The sequence below is a fragment of the Euprymna scolopes genome, chromosome 24 (genome assembly GCF_053919585.1).
Source record: "Euprymna scolopes isolate OS-2025 chromosome 24, ASM5391958v1, whole genome shotgun sequence".
In the NCBI taxonomy this organism is placed as follows: domain Eukaryota; kingdom Metazoa; phylum Mollusca; class Cephalopoda; order Sepiida; family Sepiolidae; genus Euprymna; species Euprymna scolopes.
In genome coordinates, this window is record NC_136505.1 from 69,427,380 (window position 1) to 69,439,722 (window position 12,343).

Here is a 12,343-nt window from a genome sequence, read left to right on the forward strand (position 1 = left end):
TAATTCTAATATAGATAATAATAAACCTTGTAATATTAAATGTGTTAGGCAATATAGGAACTTTATACGGTATCGTTTGTGTTGATAAAAATTATATAAGAATAAAATAATAATACAACTTACAATAATAATAAGAAGAATGCGAATCAAATCGTTTGGTTTACTTACAGAAGATGCACAAACACCAGTGACAGTTTTTAAGGAAGCATTTAAAAAACTAAAACTGTGTTTTTTAATATATATAAAAATAAATCTAATATATTCTGTGAAATTTTAGGTAAAAGTGCATAAATGATAAAAAGTAGTATCCGCTTTAAACCCAATCACTTTTTATATAAATTCAACGTTCCTGTTTCAGTTGTAGCTGTGTAATAGCGGTACTTATAATAACAATAAACAATGGAAATAGTAATAGCAATACAAAACCAATAACAATAACAACAAACTTCTTAGTTACATAACTAATAATGATTATACTAGTAGTAATTATAGTAGTGCAATATAGAATTAGTTTTGTACGAATGCCGAAGGGTAAAAATAGTGTTTGAATAGTATACACTATGAAAATACATAAATCAAAGAGAAAAAAACGGAATTTAGCTGTTCTGGACTTCCGAATGTGTCAATGCGTTAATGTCTAAGAGTAATGCAAGATGTGCGAGAGAGGTTTTCGTTTTTGAAATATGTTTGTCTGTTGTGTCAGCTGTATGATTCATATAAAGGATTGTTTTAAATTGAAAAACGTAAAACAAAAGTCAGAAAAGTTATATTATGACCTGGGAGAAGAAGTGTTGGTTTTGAGGAAACATATTCGAAATCGATATTGAGAATTTTTTTTTCGTGTACGGAAATACATATTCCTTAGTTCTAAAGTCCATGTATTTGTGAAACTGTTTATTGTTTGCCATTCCGTAATCCGCAAAACTAAGGATTAAACAGGACTGCTCATAATTTTTTATTTTCCCGCAAGCGTATTATGTATGAATTGAACTCAAATCTATATTACCTATTATAATATTTGTTTTCGTTTATCTTGTATATCGACTTATAGTATTTCTCTTCTTTAGACGATAGTAAGGAGGCTGATATCGTGTAGCAACCATAACAAAACAAAAACATTGTACCTAGAATGGAAAATTGTTCTGTCGTAATATTTGTTGTAATTTAATTTCGATACTTATTAAAACAAATATTAATGTAAATTCGTTTTAGCATATTGTAAATAGTCAAATTTAAATCGAATTTTTCTGCAATCAATTTGTGAAATTATAAAAAAGCTCTATGACGTCTTACATGTATTGTTTTCTAGTTATCGTAACTTATATCTCTTGTAAATTGGTACTTCTTTCTTTGTGCAGTTCTTATTTAAAGAGCTAATTAAAATTATTTTTTAACTGTTCTGTTTATGTACATTATTTTTGATTACAAAATGTGTTAATTCGGCAAAACCTGAAAAGGGTTGATATGCCGTAAAACAAAAACAACCAACCAACCAAATGTATTAATTGCTTTTTAGTAAATAGTTGTAATATTCAGGATCCGGTCTTCTGGCACCAGCCTTTTTAACATAAATAGTTGAGTATGCCAAAGTAGTTTATAAACACACACACGCACACACATACACACACACACATATATATATATATATATATATATATATATATATATATATATATATATATATATAATGCACTTATGTTTTCATAAGTGTGTAAAGTTTTATACAATAATACATATTAAGCCTCATGGAAAATGTAAATTTTTATTTATATTCATTTTTAATTTTAATCATTTCTTGATTTAATGTGTTTTATTCATAAATTATTTAGTGTAGAGAGAATTATTTCATATGTTGTTATGAATATAATATTAAACAATATGTGTTTTTAAAATATTACCATCATCATTATTATATGATATAGATGTTTGGGATAATATTGTAATACTGTGTAAGCAATATATATTACCAATGTGCTGCCGACTATCATGGTGACGACTACATAAAAAGAAGGGAATTGTTTAGGAATGTATTATTTATTAAATCTAATAAACAATTAGATCCCGTTGCAAAACTAGTACACACCTGGAAATATGTGAATCAGACAATTCATCATTAATTATTTTCGAAGTATGTCGACCGATTGTTGTGTAAGTTTGGTACAAGTAAAAGAGTGTTGAAATCTGGTTAAAAAAATTATTGTCTTTTTCTCTGTTATTTTCCCTCTCTGTCCTGCTCCAACCAAGTCTACCGACCTGCTCCACAAATCCCAAAACCTCAATCATGACAAATCTAAAAAAAAAAAAACACGATTAAACCTAGAACCCCATCCACCAACGTAGACCCCTCTTATCAGCTCTCCTTCTCCAACATCAGAGGTCTACGTTCCAACCTTCCAGAGGTTGAAACACAATTACAGGAGACGAAACCGGACATATTCTTCCTAAGTGAAACTGGCATAGGACCAACCACTTATCTAGAAAAATTCATAATTAAAGGATACTCCAACTTAACATCTAAATCTGACCCACAAGATCGCCATGGGCATGGAATATGTGCCTACATCAAAGATGGCTTTCCATGTGGTAGGGATATCTCCAGAGAAGACCCGAATTTACCTTATATGTGCTTTAGGGTTGCACTAGCTTACACCACTGCATTTATATTTGCCCTCAATCGGCCCCACACCAGTGGAGTTACTATCTTTAAGAACATATCTGAGAAAATTGCCCACATCCTGTCTGTTCATCCTTCGGCTAACATTAACATTTGCGGTGACTTTAATGTCCATAACGTGGAATGGCTGACCCACTCAAATAAAACCGATGACGAGGGGAGGTTTTTTAATGAGTTTGCCATTGCCTATGACCTCACTCAGATTGTTCACCAACCCGCTCGTGTGCCCGTTACACCCTGTCAATATGCAAGCCTTCTTGATCGTTTCCTCAAAATTTCCCCTGAGCTGTGTTCATGCTCCGTTCTATATCCTCTGGGATCCTCTGACCACTCTGTTTTAGCAGTTAAGATAAAAAAGAAATGTAATAAGTCTTCAGACGTACCTCTCCACCGTACTGTATATAGATACTATGGCTGACTGGGATAGCTTCCGTACATTTATATCTGACCTACCTCTGCATTGCACGTTTAAAAAGGATCTGTCCTCTATAGTATCAGACCTGACTGAATTGTTAATATACGCATAGACCGATTCATACCATCAAAAAAATCCAACAAAAACCTAACAGCCAGCCATGGGTCTCCCCTCAATGTGCTGCTGCCATCGCGCAAAGAAATCACTTTTCCATAGCTACCAACGTAGGAGATGTACTGTGACTAAAGCTGATTTCAGGACTGCCAGCAACCACTGTAAAAGAGTAATAAAACATGCAAGAGAGCTATATGCTCAGTCTGTTAAATCCAAAGTAGCTGAGCAGCGGCTTGGTTCCCACCAGTTCTGACAAATAGCAAACAGGATCTTGAACAGAAGTGTGCGTTCTATCCCAACTATCATCAACGGAGCTGAGGTCAACTCGTCAGCATCAGACAAGGCCAGACTATTTGCCAAGAACGTTGCGGCTAATTCCACCCTATGCGACAATGACCATCACCTCTCTCCTCTGATCTCGAGCACGTGGTACAATGGGGGAAGAGCTGGCTGGTCACTGTTAATGCACCCAAAACCAAGTTTTTATCTTTACATCATCAACTCTCTGCTCCCCATCTGGCAACAATTGATATGCCTGGCTCTCGTCTAGGGGAAGCTCCATGTTTTGATAGGCTTCTGGACCTGACCTTTACCCCTGACCTGAAATGGAACACGTACATCAAGTCAGTTGCCAAGATCGCTGGAAAAATGGTAGGATCCTTTTACCGCTCCAGAAGATATATAACCCCTGATGCAATTCTCTATCTGTATAAAAGCCAAGTACGCCCAAGGATGGAGTACTGCTGTAACAGCTGGTCAGGAGCTGCTAAAAACAACCTATTCTGCCTTGACAGAGTACAAAATAAGCTCCGTGGCCTAGTGGGTGATGCCCTTTTCTCTTTCCTGCAACCTCTCCCCCACAGGAGAGACGTTGCGAGCCTGCCTTTGTTTTATCGTTACTACCATGGCAGGTGCTCATCTAAACTCTAATCTCTGGTCCTCCCTCGACAATCTTTCACGAAAAACACCCGTTTGGTTGAAACTACTGTCAACAATTTTCAAGTTCAATATAAACACACTCCTGACAAACCGCCCCTTTAGTAAGAGGCTCTATCAAACCCCCAATACTAATTATTACTACAATACCATCTCATTGATTACTGTACACGCAATAACCCTTATCCTGTAGTGGTTCTCGGCCTTGATAAGTGGTGACCTCCGTGTAAAAAAATAGAAATATTCTTATATTACAAAGGTTGATAGCTTATCAAGAGACATTTTCTATCAAAACATATCAAACGACATTGCTATACCAAGAGTTTTTCTTCTGGGAATAATGACTCTTATGAGTTTAAATTGCTATAAATGTTGGCATTTCGCAAAATCACATATGCATTTTTGGAGGTTTCTAATAAGCAGGTAACCTTCTTGTGTCACCGGGTGATATCTTCCATTGCCTCACGCGGATATGATTATCAGAAAAATTAAAATGTCTCTGCTGGATACCCAAGCTTAACAAATAAACGCCAGAATATCCACACCCATATAGTCCCTGTGCAATTCTCTACTTAAATATAAATGGGAATTGGAATAACAGATCCCTTACTTATACACACAAAACATATAAAACGAAATGTGAATCGTATTTTCCCGGAATTTTTAAGTATTACACATTAAATAATACCTTTATCTGAAAAGGTAACTCGTTTGCAATAATTAAAAAAATAATTCGATAAGAAATATTTTAAATATCCCGAATGCGCATATTAAGTGAAACCCTGTTGTTTACTGTATATCAAATACTTTGAGAAAAAATGATATATTCTAGCATAAGATTCTGTGTTGAGATAACAGTAAGCTGACCATCCTATAAATATGATATACTTCATTACTTATTGATTGTGTTAGAAGTTTGTCTCCTTTTCTCAAAGCATTGAGATGGTTTTATTAACATGATGAAATGCTAAAATAATAGAGATGTATATTGTGACAATATGTTTCTAAATTATTAAGATATTTATTACAATATTAATAAATAAAAATAGGATAGCTAATCATTAATATAATTATTTTACACTGGTTTTAAAATGACGCATTATATTAAATTAACTCGGATTTATCTTACAATAAGTCTTAGGTCTAAAAGGATTGCGTTTTTAGATGGCTGTACATATTTCCCGGTAAAAAAAAAGATATGCGATACTTAAGTACCCTGAATATTTTCTCAGGTTTACGATCTATTTTATTTATTCGAAAAGTTTCACATAGTATACATTTATTGTTTTGGTATTTTTTAAGAATACATTTTTCTGCTCATGTTCAGCCACAAATTACTGTATCTTATATTATTATTAAAATAACATAGTTCGAGCAGTAAACGAAATAGTGTCTTATTATATTTGTGAATTGTACGATCCCATATTTAACAGATACGTACATATATATATATATATATATATGTGTGTGTGTGTGTGTGTTTATGTGTGCGTGTCTGTGTCTCCGTGTTCGTGTTTGTCTATATATATATATATATATATATATATATATATATATATATATATATATATATATATATATATAGTAAAATTGTTGCATTGATCGGAAAAGAACGTAATCTAATGAAGAACAGTAAGGATTGTAAGGCTTAACGCGACAGAACATCAGCGCAGTCTAATTCCTGAAACTTGCCGTGCACCTTACTGACAGAGATTAGCTGCCATTTTCCTACTACATTTCAGCGCGTTTTCGGGTTATTAGGGCCGAGTACTTATGCTTCAACTTTTTGTATATACTTTGATGTTCACCACTTATGGCACGACCATTGCAGACCAACTCGAAATGCATGATTCATTCAAAGCTGTACCAAACGCACAACATGATTTTCTTGGCGAATCGATCTTGTTTTGGAACCGACAGTATCTCCTTTCTTTTCTAGCCCTGTCACTTTTCTCAATTTATGGAGGAGATGGCCGATTTCTGATCCGATGTCACAATGCGTTTCCAAAAACCCTCGTTCACTGGACTACTGAGCAAATGCCGCCAAATTTGCACTCTTTTAATGGCTTTTTTTGATCAAACCGAAGTAAGAAGTAATTCAAAAGTAATAATAAAAGCTTTAACTAAGCTTTTATTTCGTGAAGATTACCCGGCGACTTCCGATTGAATTGATGGCTCACGTTTGCCGGTCTGTAGCTACACTAAAAACAAGGAGGAAGTAAATATAGCCGAACATGTTTAAAGTGGTAATATCAGTATAATGCGAATACTGTTAAGCTAGTGAATTAAACGTATCTGGAGCATGGTATTAAAAATATTGCTTGGGTTTTACTTTGGTTACGAGGACTCGTAGATCATCATTCACAGAATTCATTTGTGTGAAAACTCCTCGATGAGAAATTACCAATGTGGCAATGGATCAATCGGAACGAGTATGAGTGGGCGGGTCGATCAACTATAGGCTGGAATATACGCCCGATAGCGTCTAACCTTATCCGTTATATGTATATAAAATGTCGTGCACAAACTAATTTTTGCAGTAGAGTTCTTTACTAGATTCTGTATCGTTGCGAGTCTATAATGAGGTGTAATATGATAAAGGACTCTCCAGGTTAGAGACATCAACTATACCTTTCTGTCGCTAGAACTCTAGTCCTCCTATTTACAATGCCTCCCCACGGGACAGAGTTAGACACCAGGATCGTTTTTTAATGTGGAGAAAAGGGAAAAAAAATTGTCTCAGTCGTGAAGAATTTCTCCTCCAGTGACAGAGAACAAGAAATTGAAGTGCAGAATCTGAAGAGCAGATATTGCACTTTCATATTGTCCCAAAGGCCAAGTTTGAAATGTAAGCTAGAACTGTAGTCTCGCTAATTTCTCTAGAAAGCCACCCTGACCAGTGAAACTGTTAACTGTCTGCGGGCGTCTCCGATAGAAAGGGGAAAGCAAGTGTACCTCATAAATAGATAGAAAGGGTATTTCCTAATGATAAGAAAAACAATGAGCTGACTCGCTACTGTTTATTTGAAAGAGACATTTACCCGATATTGCAAAATAAAAAATCAAGAAACAGCATATCGTACGAATGCGTGTTTATTCACGGTATACGAAAACGACTTTAACGAACTATTGTTCTGACGTCATTTACATGTATATTTAATTATACTTTTGTTACAGCATCATTGTATATTGGACGTATTTTATCGCATTTTTATCATATAGGTTCGTATATTATAATTTTTCTCATAGAAACGACTAGAGGATTTGATCGTTGTTTTTTTTCTCTGTTGTTGCTGCTCGGGGTTAACCTACTTCAAATTGCAGAAAACAACACCAAGACGAGGAGTATGGTTCAGGGATCTAATATAAATCACAACACGTGCTTGTGATACTTCATTTGACTTGCAAATGCCGATTTTTTTATTTCGTTGATTCTTTAAATAAAGAGAAAATGAACCAGATGCGTCCATACTACTCTTGTCCTCGTGCTTATCGATCATGGTCAAACTATTGTAATGTCTGAGCTATTAGGGTGACTTGTATAGCTGTTGAATTTTGTCTGGCTATTTTGTTATTCCGGATTTTCCTGGATTCGCACTTTTATACCGATAAAAATAAATTATGGTCTGAGTTGCGTTATATTGAACTCCGGTAAGTTCGTGCTGATTGTGAACAATAATCAAGTTTCTCCAAATCTCGGTGAACTACCGAATTGCACAATTCCATGACCATCAACAAACACTCGAGTGCTTTAGGAAAGTGCAATATCCAAATGTTTGCATGTCTTCATCATTCAACTTTAAAGGTAGTCCCAAACGAGGCTTATCATCAAGACATGTCGCTAGGATCGAAATACTTATAAAACTTTAGGATTCTTGCATAGAGAATTATTTCTTTACAGCACAGCACAGTCTTTTCTGCGGTTTTTCTGTTTGAGAAATCTCGCTTTCAGCACTAACAGAAAAATAATTGGAGCTCATTTTTTTCAAATGCCATTTAGGATAGAAAAAAAGAAATCATTAAAACAATATAAATAAAACAGAACTAAATCAATAATGAAAATTGCATCAACATTCATATTTTTGGCATTTGTTTACGGACATTTGGGGCTATCATCATATATTCTTAGATATAAAAAAACGCAAAGGTCGACATTTTTTAATATATATATACATATATATATATATATATATATATATATATATATATATATATATGAGCCAACATTGCGTAAAGTGTACAACTTATTAATCGAAACAATTTTGTTTGCATAAATTTTTGCTTACCTAATAAATACTACTTAAATTCATAACACACACAATATATTAGGAATAATAGATTACAGATTATATAATATTGTCAACCTGAAGTCCAAATGAATACTAGCAACAACATTTATAAAACAATCCAAAGCAGACAAAGAAAGTTCAATGTGCGATATATATATATATATATATATATGTATATATATATGTATATATATATGTATATATACGTATACGTATATGTATATATATATATATATAATATATATATATATATATATATATATATATATATATATAATATTTATATAAAATGGGTTAATAAATTCCAACGAAAGAAAGATGTATATTTAAATAAGGGAGTAGTCACCAACCATATGTATTTTTTTAACATTATGTTATTATTCCGTGTCTTGGTTTTTCATTGAGAATTATGTTTGGATCATTGTAATAATGTCATTGAAATCGTTTACGTACGTTTCAGACGGTCTGATGCGTCCTCGTCAGAAATTATTTTCAAATGTGTAAAAATGGCGATTTTCGTTAGTTTGAAGTTTTTCCAAGGGGTGGTGGCTTGTAAGTGTTTGTTATACATTGGTCTATATATATATATATATATATATATATATAGAGAGAGAGAGAGAGAGAGAGAGAGAGGGGGGGAAAGAGAGAGGGAGAAAGGAAGAGAGAAATCAACACTTGCTGAGCATAGGTATAAACTAGAAATATCAAATTTGTATTTACATACAGAGATTATGTTTATTAGGTAAACTTATTACATTAAACATACCTGTAAGTTTGGTGCAAAAATAATGCTGTTTTTTGACATGAAAAAAAAACGATATTATTTTTTATATTTGACATCAAAAAAACGATATTATATTTGAACCGACCTAATATAAATACTATTGTCATATTAATAAATGTATCTAAGTGTTTATGTGTAAATTTAGTTTATACATAACTATAACTAAAACGGTACATGTTATAATATATCTATTCTCCTCACCAATAATTCATACGGGCGTCTAAGAAGTAGCATTGACTATTCGGTTTATAACATTGTTCATGTGGATTCTATAAACCACACTCTTATAAAACGACTATACGTAGAAATTCACTTCACTTTTAATCATAAAAACACATCAACAGACAAATCCTCATGAAGTAGGTGACGTTCTAATTAATTAAGTACATATATTCAGCTTAGTCCGTCATTGTTTCCTTATTTTTTGCCGTGCTAGTGTATTTAACCAATCATGTATTCCTTCAAGAAATACGTGATGTTCACTTAAGACACTTAATTATTTTTATACGTCTATTTATTTCACTGACTAAAACCTTCCTGTGGAATATTAGAACACTATTGTTGAACACTAAAAACATGTTACGTTTCATATTCTCCTCTTCCAAAAAACAAAACAAACAAAAACACTTTTTTCCGCGCTGAAGCATTGGCATATATTACGTTTTTAGATTATTATTTTACAGTACATTATATACTTAATGCAAATGGATAAGACTATTATTATCTTTTATTTAGAATATCATGCGCTACATTTCATTGTATCGTTATTACACACTTATTTTCCTGTAAAATTAATATGAGCATCTTTACAAAAAAACAACAACAAATGTTAAGTTCATTCAAATATTCGTTGGATTTGCGTTAGTCATAACTTTCAGCATAATTTTACTTGTTCAAAATTAGCTTTTTACAATACAAGCACATAATCTGGATTTTTATTTAATGTTCCATCCTTTGTGTTAGAAAATGTTTACTAATAACATTTTTCGAAATAAGTGATGCATAGAAAGGCGAGTGTTTCAATCAAATAATTAATAGGGCATTCTAATAAGATAAAATATCTGAATGCTAGTATTGCTACCATAATATGAAAAATAACTTTATTTTGAATACTTTATTCTTGTCCTATGACTAAGGGTACAGAGAATAATTTATACTATACAAATATGCACACCATAGAAAGTGTATACAATTTGAACAAATTTAACACCAGAAAATTTATAAAAGTGCGAAGTGACACCTGCCCTTATAATTCAACGTCAGTAATAAATACGACTCAAATATGATGTAAAATGATGTAAAGAACTTAAGCCGACATCGAATTAAGGCTCAAATTATATTACGTATTAGCATTTCAAGACAATATTATTATACGCATGTTAACTGTTTCATTACCTTAAAGCGTGTCTTTTAGTTATGGATTCATATAAATTTCTGCTTGTATGCATTAACATAATTTGTATAAATTACACTAATATGAATTACATTAAATATAATTTTTACAGTCAAGTTGTAAAGACGGTTATAGAGAGGATAAAATAAAAACCGGCTTCGTTAGAAGGAGGGAAATGATAGAGTTAAAGGAAGAAGTCAAATATAAAGTTTAATATGTTTTAGACTGGAAATCAGCTCACATAATAGAGGTAATATAATATCAATTCACTAACATAAATACTGGACACGAGAAAATAAGAAATAACAGGTCATGTTCCTCAAAATGCCTAGGCACCTGTGATAAATAAAGTATATTTATTCGGGTCGATATAAGCTATAGATATTCGAATCTATGCATTCTAAACGCCGATGATCTAATAAAATCTACTTTTATAACGTACACAAGAAAAAACATATTGTAGTTGAATAGCCACCTGCGTCCAACATCGTGAAATTCTCGGATATAATTGTGTTAACGCGCAACCCTGTAAACAGAGCGGACTTTATATACGATTAATCACCAGCCTTGCATAGAACTAATTAAAAATATAAACACAATTCATACTACGGTTTAATTGATTTATATGCTATTATCATATTCTAATATTATAACCGTTTAAAAGTATGTTCACATGTTATACTGATGCAGTTTATTTATCTGTTATTTGAGTATCTGCCTTAAAATTGAATATCTGCACTTCTTTCTCACATCATCACCCATACGTAATATTTGTGGGTTAGTTAGCAATTTCACGAGATGTAAAATGGTGTCCCATTTAAAATGAATTTTCCATTAATTTTGATGAAAAATACTTGACTTCAATATATGTTTTACATACAACTGTTTTGATATATTTTGTAATGTGCATATTCGCCTGAGAAATACGCCATACTATGGGATGTATTATCATTGCGAATTACAGTTGACCTAGAAATAATTCACAATAATATTATCATTACGAATTACAGTTGACCTAGAAATAATTCACAATAATATTATCATTACGAATTACAGTTGACCTAGAAATAATTCACAATAATATTATCATTACGAATTACAGTTGACCTAGAAATAATTCACAATAATATTATCATTACGAATTACAGTTGACCTAGAAATAATTCACAAGAATATGCATGTGTATGCTACATTGTTACCTTCCTCTGTCACGGAATCAAAACTCCCAACGATGGGAGATGATAAGGCGTTTTTTTCTATCAGGGGAATGCCTAATACCTCGGCAGGCTTCATATTTCCTTTTAACTTATATTGCTGTTTATATGTTTACTCTGTAAATGGAATTTTTATCCATTGTGTAGCGTCTTTGAACTATTATCACAGCTAAAGCTCCAAGATTTTGCCTAACACATTGGTATTTTCGTCATATCAAGAGGAGTTGGAATGTGGAAGAAAATCTTGAATATTTAACTATAGTGTAATCATAAAAAATAAGGCAAATGCTTGGAAAGATTATTTTAGAGTAGTTAGTGATATAAGTGGGATTATCTTAGCAAATCTTATACAATGCAGTGCCGTTTTGTGCTGGGAGGCGAATTCTATTTAACCTATTGGCGACACACCAGAGGTGCTGAGATGTGTCGTCTGTGACCTGGTATTAAAGATCTTAATAATTATTTCTAAACATTTAAAAATTCAACATATAGGAACTTCTCAACAAATGTACTTCACATGGTAC